This window comes from Mirounga angustirostris, unplaced genomic scaffold (assembly GCF_029215605.1).
Source record: "Mirounga angustirostris isolate CCGP_5_RB_7025 unplaced genomic scaffold, mMirAng1.0.hap1 SCAF_11, whole genome shotgun sequence".
NCBI lineage: Eukaryota > Metazoa > Chordata > Mammalia > Carnivora > Phocidae > Mirounga > Mirounga angustirostris.
This window is the reverse complement of record NW_026991719.1, coordinates 71,712,683-71,728,270: the sequence shown is the minus strand read 5'-3', so window position 1 is coordinate 71,728,270 and position 15,588 is coordinate 71,712,683. Positions and strand designations below refer to the sequence as shown.

Here is a 15,588-nt window from a genome sequence, read left to right as displayed (position 1 = left end):
ATATGTGCAATTTAAAAAACAAAATAAATGAACAAAGAAAAAAACAAAAATCCCCAGACTGTGAAGTATAGAAAACAAACTGGTAGTTGCCAGAGTGGAGGTGGGGGGGATGGGTGGGTGAAATAAGTGAAGTGATTAAGAGGACACTTATGATGAGGACTGACTAATGCATAGAATGGTTGAATCATTATATTGTGCACCTGAAATTAATATAACACTGTATATTAGTTATACTGGAATTTGAATTTTAAAAAAAGTAACAAATACAGAAGACATGAACAGACATTTTTCCAAAGAAGACATCCAAATGGCCAACAGACATATGAAAAAGTGCTCAACATAACTCGGCATCAGGGAAATCCAAATCAAAACCTCAATGAGATATCACCTCACACCAGTCAGAATGGCTAAAATTAACAAGTCAGGAAACGACAGATGTTGGTGGGGATGCAGAGAAAGGGGAACCCTCCTACACTGTTGGTGGGAATGCAAGCTGGTGCAGCCACTCTGGAAAACAGTATGGAGGTTCCTCAAAAAGTTGAAAATAGAGCTACCATAAGATATAGCAATTGCACTACTGGGTATTTACCCCAAAGATATAAATGTAGGGATCTAAAGGGGTACGTGCACCCCGATGTTTATAGCAGCAATGTCCACAATAGCCAAATTGTGGAAAGAGCCAAGATGTCCATTGACAGATGAATGGATAAAGAAGAAGTGGTATATATATACAATGGAATATTATGCAGCCATCAAAAGGAATGAAATATTGCCATTTGCAATGACGTGGATGGAACTGGAGAGTGTTATGCTGAGCAAAATAAGTCAAACAGAGAAAGACATGTATCATATGACCTCACTGATATGAGGAATTCTTAATCTCAGTAAACAAACTGAGGGTTGCTGGAGTGGGAGGGATGGGGTGGCTAGACATTGGGGAGGGTATGTGCTATGGTGAGCACTGTGAATTGTGCAAGACTGTTGAATCACAGATCTGTACCTTTGAAACAAATAATACATTATATGTTAAAAAAAGAAGAAGAAGAAGTTAGCAGGGGGGGAAGAATGAAGGGGGGGGAATCGGAGGGGGAGATGAACCATGAGAGACTATGGACTCTGAAAAACAAACTGAGCGTTCTAGACGGGAGGGGGGTGGGAGGATGGGTTAGCCTGGTGATGGGTATTAAAGAAGGCACGTTCTGCATGGAGCACTGGATGTTATATGCAAATAATGAATCATGGAACACTACATCAAAAACTAATGATGTAATGTATGGTGATTAACATAACATAATAATAAAAAAAAGCGACAATTTAACCAAAAAAAAAAAGTAACAAATACATGTATATACATATATGGATTTTTGCTTCATTAGCACATACACTAAAATTAAAACAATACAGAGAAAATTACCATGACCCCTGGATAAGGGTAAAAATGCAAATTTGTGAAGCATTCCATGTTTTAGGTGATGATTGCATGATGATGTGAATGTACCTAATACTACTGAACTGTATACTAAAATGGTTTAAAATGGTAAATTTTATGCTATGTATATTTTGTTACTACAAAAGAGAACATATTTGTTCAAGTCAGTGATCTCCTATAATCAAAACTGATAACAAAGTTATAAAAAAGAAGAGACTATTAGTTTCTAGTATACTGCCAAATTTGTGGCTCTTTTTCTTCTGTAGTTGCTTAAATAAAGTATTTAAGTTTCAGTTCAAACATGTTAAGCAAAGTTAATTTACATTTTTTTTTAAACACACGAATGAAGTATATAATTTAAAATGGTACAACAATGACGGAAGGGAAGAAACGGGATGCTCCCTGAGAACATGATGGGAAACACACATTGAATTAAGGGGACCTCTGAGACAGAGGGAGGGAGAGTCAAGAAGAGTGACCCAGGGGGGCCTGACTTAGGAAGGCCCTGAGGCAGGAAGAGCTCACTGGAGGGACGTGTGCAGCCTGTAGGCCAGGCTGAAGACGAGGTCAGCATGGCTCTGAGCTCGGAGGGAAAGCGTGGATGGGCTTCCAGCAGGGGAGGGGTGGAATCAGATGTATGCTGGTGGGGAGAATGGAAGGGAAGCTGGTGGGACCTAGCATTTGGGGCTCTACAATTTTTCAGTGTGGTGAGGCCTCCTCTCTCGGATTTCCTTGCAGTTCATCTCTCTGACTTGGCCCCTCACATTTTGAAATGTGTTTGACTATAACAACAGAGTCAACAAGAACATATGCAATAAGATATACAACATCTGCACTGTAAGTTTAATTTATAGAAACAGTCACAGAAAAGAGTTACATTCACAAAAGAAAGTTGAAAAGAATACTCATACGTTGTCAATTCACTTTTGATTTGCAAATCAACAATAACAGTAATTGACAGAAGTACAGCCTAATTTTGGATGATTTGGATGGCTCTGCAGCAGTTAACACCAAAAAATAGAAAAGAGAGGAATAGAGTAAATTAACATTAACAGCATTGATAGAAAAACCTGGCCAAGTTCAAATATATAACAAAAACCAAGTTTACCTTAAGATAGCTTCCAGATTGGTAAGGAAATTCAATTCACTAAATGTATTTTGAAATATGCATTTGAGAAAATCAGAAGATGTTTAGGAAGATATACTTTAAGCATTTTCACTCAGGATATTAATTTTATTTTTTATTTTATTTAAGATTTTATTTATTTAACAGAGAGAGACACAATGAGAGAGGGAACACAAGCAGGGGGAGTGGGAGAGAGAGAAGCAGGCTTCCTGCTGGGCAGAGAGCCTGATGTGGGACTCGATCCCAGGACCCTGGGATCATGACCTGAGCTGAAGGCAGATGCTTAACAACTGAGCCACCCAGGTGCCCCGAGGATATTAATTTTAAAAAGTGGTTATTTCTATGGAATTTCATTCTCTCTACATGGTTTGTTTGGTTCACTGTAGCTATAAGGCTTGTATCCTTGCTGCTTTTTGGAAAGCTGTTTCTGCCTGTGTGGAAAACCAGCAACACACTTCAAAATTAAAGCAAATGAATACATTTTTGTTTAGATGGAAAATTCAGGAGGGGAACTTCCTATTCATTTTTCTTTAGAAATAGAATAAATGGGAAATTAGCCTCAAACTAAAATCTATTTTGGCCTAAATTTAATCTCTAGTGCTAACTTCTGTGTAGCAGCTAATGAAAATTCAAATGTATTCTGTGTTTGTTCAAAAGGTATCAAACTGCCATTAGAAGAATATTAAACTTCAATAACAAATCACGTTCCTGAAACGTAATTGACTTCCTGAAGATCACTGCCATTTGTGACTTTTAAGTACCTGGTCTTCCCTCGGATATGCCATATAAATGCAAGAGAATGACATATACAATCAATTCTCCACTCTCTGGATAGTATTTATCCAATACTACTATGCTACGTTGCCACAGAAAGCTACTACAATGATCCTGTGATGTTTTTTTCAACATTATGACATTTTGCATTCTAAACACTTAGATATGACTTAAATAAAGACTGAAAAATCCAACAATACATATAGAAATGTTGGTTGTTTAAAAAATCTGCATTTTTAAGACGATTAGCATATTTATGATACTCAAAATTTAAATTATAACATCAAGAAAGACCTGAGAAAACTGCAAAGATAGTGGTTGTCTAGCCCAAATAATGATGTAAAGAATACTGTATGAGATCAGAAAGGCTAGATATTAAAACTGGGTTTACCTATATCTAGTTATAAGCCTATCTGAGTCACTTGACCTCTCAGAATCAATTTTCTTATCTTTAAAATGTGTTTCAAGGAAGCAAACAAGATGCCCTTTGTAGGTGAATAGATAAGTAAAATATGGTATATTAAACAATAGAATATTATTCAATGCTAAAAAGAAATGAGCCATCATGTCATGAAAAGACATGAAGAAACCTTAAATGCATATTACAAAGTGAAAGAAGCCAAACTGAGAAGGATATATATAGTATGATTCCAATTAAATGGCATTTTGGAAATCATAAAGCAATGGAAAAAATAAAATGATCAATGGTTGCCAGGGATGGGTGTGTGGGGGGAGATAAATAGAGCACAGCATTTTGGAGGCAATGAAAACACTCTGTATGTATTATAATGATGGATATATGTCATTATGTATTTGCCAAATTCATAAAATGTACAAAACCAAGAGTGAACCCGAAAGTAAACTATGGACTTTGGGTGATAATGATGTATCAATGTAGTTCATCGTTGGTAATAAATGTACCATTCTGTTAAATGATATTGATAATAGGAAAGGCTATGCATATGGGTAAGTATGAGATATAAAGGAAATCTATTCACTTTCATCTTAATTTTATTGTAAAGCTAAATCTGCTCTAAAAATATTGCCTTTAAAAAATGACGTTCAGGGAACTCTACCAAATATTTAAAGAAGAAATAATACCCATTCTTCTAAAGCTGTTTCAAAAAATATAAATGGAAGGAAAACTTCCAAAATCATTTTATGAGGCCAGCATTACCTTGATCCCAAAACCAGACAAAGACCCCACCAAAAAAGAGAACTACAGACCAATAACCCCAATGAACATGAATGCAAAAATTCTCACCAAAATAGTAGCCAGTAGGATCCAACAGTACATTAAAAGGATTATTCACCATGACCAGGGGGGATTTATTCCTGGGCTACAAGGGTGGCTCAACGTCCACAAATCAATCAACGTGATACATCACATTAATAAAAGAAAGGACAAGAACCATATGATCTTCTCAATAGATACAGAAAAAGCATTTGACAAAATACCGCATCCTTTCTTGATTAAAACTCTTCAAAGTGTAGGGAGAGAGGGAACATAAATCAATATCATAAAAGCTATCTACAAAGAGCCCACAGTGAATATCATTCTCAATAGGGAAAAACTGAGAGCATTTCCCCTAAGGTCAGGAACATGACAAGGATGTCTACTCTCACCACTGTTGGTCAGCATAGTATTGGAAATCCTAGCCTCAGCAATCAGACAACAAAAAGAAATAAAAGGCATCCAAATTGGCAAAGAAGAAGTCAAACCTTTACTCTTAGCAGATGGCATAATACTCTATGTGGAAAACCCAAAAGATTCCACCCAAAAACTGCTAGATCTCATAAAGGAATTCAGCAAAGTTGCAGGATATAAAATCAATGCATATAAATCAGTTGCATTTCTATACACTAACAATGAGAAGGAAGAAAGAGAAATTAAGGAATCAATCCCATTTACAATTGCACCAAAACCATAAGATACCTAAGAATAAACCTAACTAAAGAGGTAAAGTATCTGTAGTATGAAAACTACAGAACACTTCTGAAAGAAATTGAGGAAGACATAAATAAATGAAAACACATTCCATGCTCATGGATTGGAAACAAATATTGTTAAAATGTCTATGCTACCCAGAGCAATCTACACTTTCAATGCAATCCCTATCAAAATACCATCACCATTTTTTACAGAGGGAATAAATAATCTTAAATGTATATGGAACCAGAAAAGACCTCAAATAGCCAGAGGAATGTTGAAAAAGAAAACCAAAGCTGGTGACATCACAATTCTGTACTTCAAGCTATATTACAAAGCTGTAATCATCAAGATAGTATAGTACTGGCACAGAAACAGACACATAGATCAATGGAACAGAATAGAAAACCCAGAAATGGACCCTCAACTCTACAGTCAACTAATCTTTGACAAAGCAAGGAAGAATATCCAATGGAAAGAAGACAGTCTCTTCAACAAATGGTGTTAGGAAAATTGGACAGCCATATGCAGAAGAATGAAACTGGACCATTCTCTTACACCATAGACAAAGATAAACTCAAAATGGATGAAAGACCTAAATGCGAGACAGGACTCCATCAAAATCCACAGGCAGCAACTTCTTTAACCTTAGCCACAGCAACTTCTTGTTAGACACTTCTCCAAAGGCAACAAAAACAAAGGCAAAAATGAACTATTGGGACTTAATCAATATAAAATGTTTTGCACAGCAAAGGAAACAGCCAAACCAAAAGACAAACTACAGAATGGGAGAAGATATTTGCCAATGTCTTATCAGATAAAGGGCTAGTATCCAAGATCTATAAAGAACTTATCAAACTCAACACCCAAAAAACAAAAAATCCAATCAAGAAATGGGCAGAAAACATGAATGGACATTTCTCCAAAGACATATAAATAGCCAACAGACACATGAAAAAAACACTCTGCATCACTTGGCATCAGGGAAATACAAATCACAACCACAGTGAGGTACCACCTCACACCACTCAGAATGGCTAAAATTAACAAGTCAGGAAACAACAAATGTTACCAAAGAGGTAGGGAAAGGGGAACCCTCTTACACTGTTCGTGGGAATGCAAGCTGGTACAGCCACTCTGGAAAACAGTATGGACGTTCTTCAAAAAATTAAATACAGCTACCCTATGACCAAGCAATTGCACTATGGGGTACCCAGAGGATACAAATGTAGTGATCCAAAGTGACACCTGCACCAATGTTTATAGCAGCAATGTCCACAATAGCCAAACTGTGGAAAGAGCCCAGATGTCCAACAGATGAATGGATAAAGAAGATGTGGTATATATGTATATACCATATGGCTAAGAATTCTTCTACATCCTATGCAGCTTTTCTTTTTCTTTCTTTCTTCTTTCTTTTCTTTCTTTTGTAGAAAAAAATTATTATACTTATATACAATCAACAAAAATGGGAAATAACTCAAATATTTAATAAAAAGTTATGATACATTCATATGATGAAATATTGTGTAGCAATTAAAATAATCTTCTTAAAGAACCTTAATGGAGGGTACAATTTTGACAAGGTTATTTAATTTAATTTAATTTTATTTTATTTTATTATTTTTTGTTTCAAGTTATTATTTAAATTCCAGTTAGTTAACATATAGTGTAATATTAGTTTCAGGAATAGAATTTAGTGATTCACCAGTTACATTATATACATATAATGGAATATTACACAACCATCCGAAAAGAAATCTTACCATTTGCAATGACATGGATAGAAATAGAGTGTATTATGCTAAATGAAATTAGTCAGCCAGAGAAAGACATTTATCATATTATTTCACTCATATGTGGAATATAAGAAACAATGCAGAGGATCATAGGGGAAGGGAGGGAAAAATAAAACAAGACAAAATCATAGAGGGAGACAAACCATAAGACTCTCTTAACTATAGGAAACAAACTGAGGGTTGCTGGAGGGAAGATGGGTGGGGTGATGGGCATTAAGGAGGACACGTGATGTAATGGGCACTGGGTGTTATATTCAACTAACAAAACTGAACCCTACCAATGAAACTAATGATAATTATATGTTAACTAATAGAATTTAAGTAAAATAAAAAATTTAAAAATGAGGTTCAATCCAATGTTAACTTTCAATGAGTCTATATGGAATACATTACTTCCAAGATAACAATTTATTGACTTGTCATTTATTGATTTTACACGTAAATCCTGTCTCCTTTACCTAGTCTGCAAGCTCCTTACTGGGAGAAACTGAATTATTCTTACCTTTGCATTTCTTGATCCCAGACACTGTACTGGGTTCATGGTGGTGTCCAGTGAATGACTGGAGAATAACCAAATGGGTACTGTGAAGGGACACGACCAGGAGGAAGAAAAATGGCTACTTGCCCAACACTAACAGTTGTGTGTGATTCTCTAGTAACAGGTGTATTCTGCAGTCTCTCCACAATCACGTTCTGCCTGACCTTCCTCCAAGATGTAATAACAAATGTGAGTAGAGGGCAAAGACAGAGATGGTTGTCAAACACTGAAAGTGGCAATAATTCTGCCTTTATTTTACTCATTCACTGTCTAATGATGCCATTCTTTATGATCAGCTTATGCTTATGCCTACTGAAGCACTATATGTCAAGCATCTGTTCCAGAATGTGTTACATTGAACATAATTATAGAATTTTGTGACAGAACTTATCTTATTCTAAATTTAAAGAATACATGAGACCAGGGGGAAAAGATAGGGGGGAGTAGGGGACCCTATTCCAACCAGTCCCTGCAATTGAGCTAGATATCTACCAGACCACTCTGAACACCCATGAAATCAACACGAGATGTAAGAAGATAGATCTGGATCTCTACAAACAGAAGATCGCAGGTGGTTGGTTTCGAGGTTTGAAACGGGGAGCCCTGATTCCACGAGCAGATATTGGAGGATAAATGGCAGTGGGAGGGAGCCTGGCCATGGGGATCCTACACCACTGGTGAGCAATAACCTCCCACGCTGGGGATGGTAGTGGTGGGGAAAGGACTTTAGATGGAAACTGGAGCGGCAGGGCTACCTGTGCAAACTGGGGGCAGCTGGCGGTTTTACAAGCACAAAGGGCAGAGACATGCCCCTGAGATGGAGGTGAGGACTGTGAACACTGCTGAGGGGTGCACAACCCAGGACACTGCAGTTTATAGCAGCACAGACAGAAACGGAGATAGTGTGGCCTGGAGAGTTCACTGAAGAAAAGACTGCGATCTCTCTGCTCTGAGGCAGAAGGTTGGAAAGGGTCTCTTCTGCTCTGACTCTCAGAAGAGACATGTAAAGCCACCAGGGAACAAAAGCCCCCCCCCCAAAAAAAAAACAGTTTCCACCGAGTCCATCCCCTGACACAGGGGGCAGGGCAACTCTGCCCAAACAGGGTTGCCCGAGTAACAGCATGGTAGAACCCTCCCCCAGAAGAGAGGCTGGAAAAACAAGAGGCCAGCAACCCTAAGGTCCCTAAAAAACAGGTGTATCTTGCTTGGGTTGTGCTCAATAATTTGGACTCTATACATTCCCTCAACCTTTCATCAACAGACAGACTAGGAGGAGGAACCCCCAAAATAGGAAAGACTCAGAGATTATGACTTATGCCACAGATTTACAAATGGATTCAGATATAACTAAGATGTCAGAGATGGAATTCAGCCTAGCAATTGTGAAGACAATAGCTAGAATGGAGAAATCGATTAATGGCAACATAGAGTCTCTAAGGGCAGAAATGAAAGTTGAACTGGCAGAATTTAAAAATGTTATCAGTGAAATCCAATCTAATCTAGATAATCTAACAGCTAGGATAAGTGAGGCAGAATGAATTAGAAACCAGAAACACAGTAGATCAGATCAATGAAACTGGAAGCTGGTTCTTTGAAAGAATTAATAAGATAGATAAACCACTGGCCAGACTTATCCAAAAGAATAGAGAAAGGACCCAGATTAATAAAATTATGAATGAAAGGGGAGAGATCATGACTAACACCAAGGAAATAGAAACAATTATTAGAAATTATTATCAACAACTATATGCCAATAAACTGAGCAATCTGGATGAAATGCATGCCTTCCTGGAAACCTATAAACTGTCAAGACTGAAAAAGGAAGAAATTGACAACCTGAATAGGCCAATAACCAGTAACGAGATTGAAGCAGTGATCAAAAACCTCCCAAAAAACAACAGTCCAGGGCCTGATGGATTCCCTGGGGAATTCTACCAAACATTCAAAGAAGAAATAATACCTATTCTCCTGAAACTGTTTCAAAAAATAGAAACAGAAGGAAAACTTCCAAACTCATTCTATGAGGCCAGCATTACCTTAATCCCCAAACCAGGCAAAGATCCCATCAAAAAGGAGAATTTCAGACCAATATCCCTGATAAATATGGATCCCAAAATCCTCAACAAAATCCTAGCTAATAGGATCCAACAATACATTAAAAGAATCATCCATCATGACCAAGTGGGATTTATCCCTGGGATGCAAGGGTGGTTTATCATTCACAAATCAATCAATGTGATAGAACACATTAATAAGAGGAGAGAGAAGAACCGTATGGTCCTCTCAAGTGATTCAGAAAAAGCATTTGACAAAATACAGCATCCTTTCCTGATTAAAACTGTTCAAGTATAGGGATAAAAGGAACATTCCTCAAGTTTATTAAATCCATCTATGAAAAACCCACAGTGACTATCATCCTCAATGGGGAAAAGCTGAGAGCCTTTCCTTTAAGATCAGGAAAATGTCAAGGATGCCCACTCTCACCACTATTGTTCAACATAGTACTAGAAGTCCTAGCAACAGCAATCAGACAACAAAAAGAAATAAAAGGTATTCAGATTGGCAAAGAAGAAGTCAAACACTCCCTTCTCACAGACGACATGATACTCTATGTGGAAAACCCAAAAGACTCTACCCCAAATTACTAGAACTCATACAATAATTCAGTAATGTGACAGGATACAAAATCAATGCACAGAAATCAGTTGCTTTCTTATACACTAACAACGCAACTGTAGAAAGAGAGAATAGAGAAACAGTTCCATTTACAATGGCACTAAAAACATAAGATAACTTGGAATAAACCTAACCAAAGAGGTAAAGGATCTATACTCTAAGAACTACAGAACGTTCATGAAAGAAATTGTAGAAGACACAAAAAGATGGAAAAATATTCCATGCTCATGGATCGGAAGAATAAATATTGTTAAAATGTCTATGCTACCCAGAGCAATTTATACCTTCAATGCCATCCTGATCAAAATTCCTATGACATTTTTCAAAGTGGTGGAACAAATAATCCTAAAATTTGTGTGGAAACAGAAAAGATGGCGAATCGCCAAGGAAATGTTGAAAAAGGAAAAACAAAGCTGGGGGCATCACGTTGCCTGATTTCAAGCTATATTACAAAGCAATGATCACCAAATCAGCATGGTACTGGCACAAAAACAGACATATAGACCAATGGACCCTCAACTCTATGGTCAACTAATCTTCGACAAAGCAGGAAAAAATATGCAATGGAAAAAAGTCTCTTCACTAAATGGGGCTGGGAAAATTGGACAGCCACATGTAGAAGAATGAAACTCAACCATTCTCTAACACCATACACAAAGATAAACTCAAAATGGATGAAAGACCTCAATGTGAGACAGGAATCCATCAAAATCTTAGAGGAAAACATAGGCAGTAATCTCTTTGACATCGCCCACAGCAACTTCTTTCAAGATACATCTCCAAAGGTTAGTGAAACAAAAGCAAAAATGAACTTTTGGGACTTCATCAGTATAAAAAGCTTCTGCACAGCAAAGGAAACAGTCAACAAAACAAAGAGGTAAGCCACAGAATGGGAGAAGATATTTGCAAATGACACTACAGATAAAGGGCTGGTATCCAAGATCTATAAAGAACTGCTCAAACTCAACACCCAAAAAACAAATAATTAAGTAAAAACTGCGCAGGAGACATGAACAGACACTTCTCTGAAGAAGACATACAAATGGCTAATAGACGCATGAAAAAATGTTCATCATCATTAACCACCAGGGAAATTCAAATCAAAACCACATTGAGATACGACCTTACACCAGTTAGAATGGCAAAAATGGATAAGGAAAGAAACAACAAATGTTGGAGAGGTTGTGGAGAAAGGGGAACCCTCTTACACTGTTGGTGGGGATGCAAGCTGGTACAGCCACTTTGGAAAACAGTGTGGAGGTTCCTCAAAAAATTAAAAATAGAGCTACCCTATGACCCAGGAATTGCACTACTGAGTATTTACCCCAAAGACACAGATGTAGTGAAAAGAAGGGCCATATGCACCCCAATATTCATAACAGCAAATATCCACAATAGCCAAAGTGTGGAAAGAGCCGAGATGCTCTTCAACAGATGAATAGATAAAGACGATGTGGTCCATATATATAATAGACTATGACTCAGCCATCAGAAAGGATGAATACCTAACTTTTACATCAACATGGATGGGACTGGAGGAGATTATGCTAAGTGAAATAAGTCAAGCAAAGAAAGTCAACTATCATATGGTTTCACTTATTTGTGGAAATAAGGAATAGCATGGAGGCCATTAGGAGAAGGAAGGGGAAAATGAAGGAGGGGGGAGTTGGAGGGAGAGATGAACCATGAGAGATTATGGACTCTGAGAAACAAACTGAGGGTTTTAGAGGGGAGGGGGGGTGGGGCGATGGGTTAGCCAGGTGATGGGTATTGAGGAGGGCAAGTATTGCATGGAGCACTGGGTGTTATACCCAAACAATGAATTGTGGATCACTACATCAAAAACTATGTATTGTATGGTGACTAACATAACATAATAAAATTTAAAAAAAATAAAAAATAAATAAATAAATAAAAAATAAAGAACACATGAAATTAACCATATGTGTGTTGATATAAATGCATGAATAAATTTGTGGTCATGTTTCAGGGGATTTCATTTGTATAATATTTAAGGAAATGTGAAACTAATTCTTTTAAATCTAAGAGATTGATTCTAACTCTCCAAAGAGAAAGAGATAAAAAAGAAAGTCTAAATTATGCACACTATAATAATAATCATATGTAATTATTTGTATGTGTTGCTGCATACTTAGATATAAATATTGATAACTATATCTCTATTAGTTATCTGAATCCACAATTACTTGAAGCTACCTTACAAAACCAACAACATGAACATTTGTTATATGAGTTACAAGGGAGAGTAAATAGAAATCATGAGAAACTGGTTCTTATTCTTGGATCTTCAATGGACACAAGGTATCTGGCAAGATTAGTCTTTAAAGCTTATGTTACTTTGCCTCATAAAATGCAGTGCAGTAACTCAAGACTTTTGTCACATTTGAAACTCACCAGTCTATTGCCTTTTAAATAATGGAATACAATGCAAGTTTTCTGGTGTTGTTATTTCCATATTAAAAGTAAACTACCTAAATTTCTAGGACCAGAAAATCCTGGCTGCCAGAGTGGCATGGCTAAAAATTCTTCTATATCATATGCAGTTTTATTTATTTATTTATTTGTAATTTATTTAGTAGAAAATATTTTATTAGTCACATAGAATCAACAAAAATGGGAAATAACTCAAATATTTAATGCAAACTTATGATACATTCATATGATGAAATTTTGTGTAGCAATTAAAATAACCTTCTTAAAGAACCTTAATGGAGAGTACAATTTTCACAAGGTTATTTTATTTATTTCATTTTATTTTATTTTTTGTTTCAAGTTTTTATTCAAATTCCAGTTAGTTAACATATACTGTAATATTAGTTTCAGGAATAGAATTTAGTGATTCACCAATTACATAAACCTAGCACTCATCACAAGAAGTGCCCTCCTTAATACCCATCACCCATTTAACCCATCCCCCCACCCACTTCCCTTCCAGGAACACTCAGTTTTTTCTCTATAGTTAAGCATCTATTTTATGGTTTGCTTCTCTTTCCCCCCAATGTTCATCAGTTCCTTTCTTTTTTTAATCTGTTTCTTTCTTAATTCCACATATGAGTGAAATCATATAGTATTTGTCTTTCTCTGACTGACTTATTTAGCTTAGCATAGTATACTCTAGCTCCACCCATGTGGATGCAAATGGCAAGATTTCATTCTTTTTTTATGTCTGAGTAATAATCTATTATATATACTATTATTGGTTGATGAACATTTGGGCTCTTTCCATAATTTGGTTATTGTTGACAACGCTATTATAAACACTGGGGAGCCTGTGTCCCTTCAAATCAGTATTTTTGTATCCTTTGGATAAATACCCTAGTAATGCAATTGCTGGATAGTAGGGTAGTTCTATTTTTAACTTTTTAAGAAACCTACATATTGTTTTTCAGAGTGGCTGCACCAGTTTACACTCCCACCAACAGTGCAAGAGGGTTCCCCTTTTTCCTCATCCTTGCCAACACCTGTTGTTTCATGTGTTGTTAATTTTAGCCATTCTGACAGGTGTGAGTTGATATCTCATTGTAGTTTTGATACGTATTTCCCTGATGATGAGTGATGTTGAGCATCTTTTCATAGCAGTTTTACTTTAAATAGAGCCGCCATTCTTCTGACAGTAATATCATTTCCAGGATGGGCAGGGTTTAGGAAATTATGTACTCATGCCTTCTAACACTAAAAAGTATCTAATGAACATTATTTTCTCCTAAAATTGCTGTAGAGAATGTTATCCTGTTAAGACACTAAGATGTTTGAACTACAGGCATCCACTATTTCATTATGGCCCAGTAGAATAGATTGTGCAAAGGAGTGTTATGACTCCTGTTCATCCCTGCTGAAAAATGCTATTATCTTGAGGGACACCTGGGTGGCTCAGTCAGATAAGCAGTTGCCTTCATCTCAGGTCATGATCCCAGGGTCCTGGGATCAAGCCCCACATCAGGCTCCCTGCTTGGTGGGGAGCCTGCTTCTCCCTCTCCCCTGCTTGTGATCTCTCTCTCTGTGTCTCTCTCTCAAATAAATAAAAACAAACAAACAAACAAACAAATAAATAAATAAACAAAATCTTTAAAAGAATGCTACTATCTCATATATATGAGTTAGTGTTTGGGTAATAGAAAAATAATTCTAAATTAAATAATTAGGCCAGATCATTAATAGAGGAGAGATACATACACACATACACACATGCCAACATGCATACACATTAAAAAAGATTCTACGTGGAGCTGAGGACTAATGGATGATTTATAAGATAGCACATTCTTTCTGGTTTCCTCTATTGTGTCAGTCCCATTAACAATAAATTCAGAAAGAGACAAAAACCATTTTTTTTCTACTTGCAACCAATAGCTTCAGCTTGCTAAAGGGGCATACTACCTCAAATGGATCAAATGAAACAGAGGCCATAAAGAAATTTATCTCTCTTCTAACCTTTTATTTCAGTCAGAATTCCAAACATCTTAGTAATAATATGTCTGACTTCAAAACTGCTTATAGCTAGAGATAAACTAACATACACAGCTGGGTGGTAGATGAGAATGGAATAGCCCAGCACAATGTTAGGAATGTGACACCATCTTGATATGAGACAAGGAATTTCACCTTTTGTGGTTTTGTCAATTTCCATGGCTATTGTTCCTGGAAATAAGATGGTATGTCCAGAAACAATAAAACAAGGACAAACATCATCCCAGTTTCCAGTTCACTAAACTATGTTCTGTTTATATTCCCTTTCATTTCAATTGATTTGTTATTTTTATTTTGTTATCCTCCTAGGTCTCTGATATTTTTGGAAGGCTGTGTTTTCATAAAGACTGTAGTAATTTGTACAAATCGATTGGCATAAATCATGGGCTTTCCTGAGTGAAAAAGTGTAATTTCAAGGTGATCTATATCACCATTCCTCCTGTTGGTGATCTTAGGAATGAAGCACTTAAACTCTATCAAATGAAACTCTGTCTTAGCCAGTTATTACTCTCTACTTTTTTTTTTTAAGAAACACAGGATCTTAGTTTATTTTTTTTAAGATTTTATTTATTTGACAGAGAGAGACACAGTGAGAGAGGGAACACAAGCAGGGAGAGTGGGAGAGGGAGAAGCAGGCTTCCCGTGGAGCAGGGAGCCCAATGCGGGGTCAATCCCAGGACCCTAGGATCATGATCCAAACGGAAGGCACATGCTTAACGTCTGAGCCACCCAGATGCCCCTCACAGGATCTTAGATTAGTTATATGTGTGTTTTTTTTAATAATTGCCATGAATGTCAAGTATGATTGACACATTTTAAAAAAATGAT

The 15,588-nt window shown here is 36.6% G+C and overlaps 1 protein-coding gene and 1 non-coding gene across 3 annotated transcripts in view; one reads left to right on the top strand and one right to left on the bottom strand.

The window, feature by feature from the left end:
* The window catches only part of DACH2 (dachshund family transcription factor 2), a 909,992-nt gene that overhangs the window by 283,496 nt on the left and 610,908 nt on the right, over positions 1–15,588 (bottom strand). The window lies entirely within an intron of this gene.
* LOC123851509 (U6 spliceosomal RNA) lies at positions 1,365–1,468 on the top strand. The gene has a single exon (XR_006792621.1). It is a non-coding gene; the product is annotated as a U6 spliceosomal RNA (small nuclear RNA).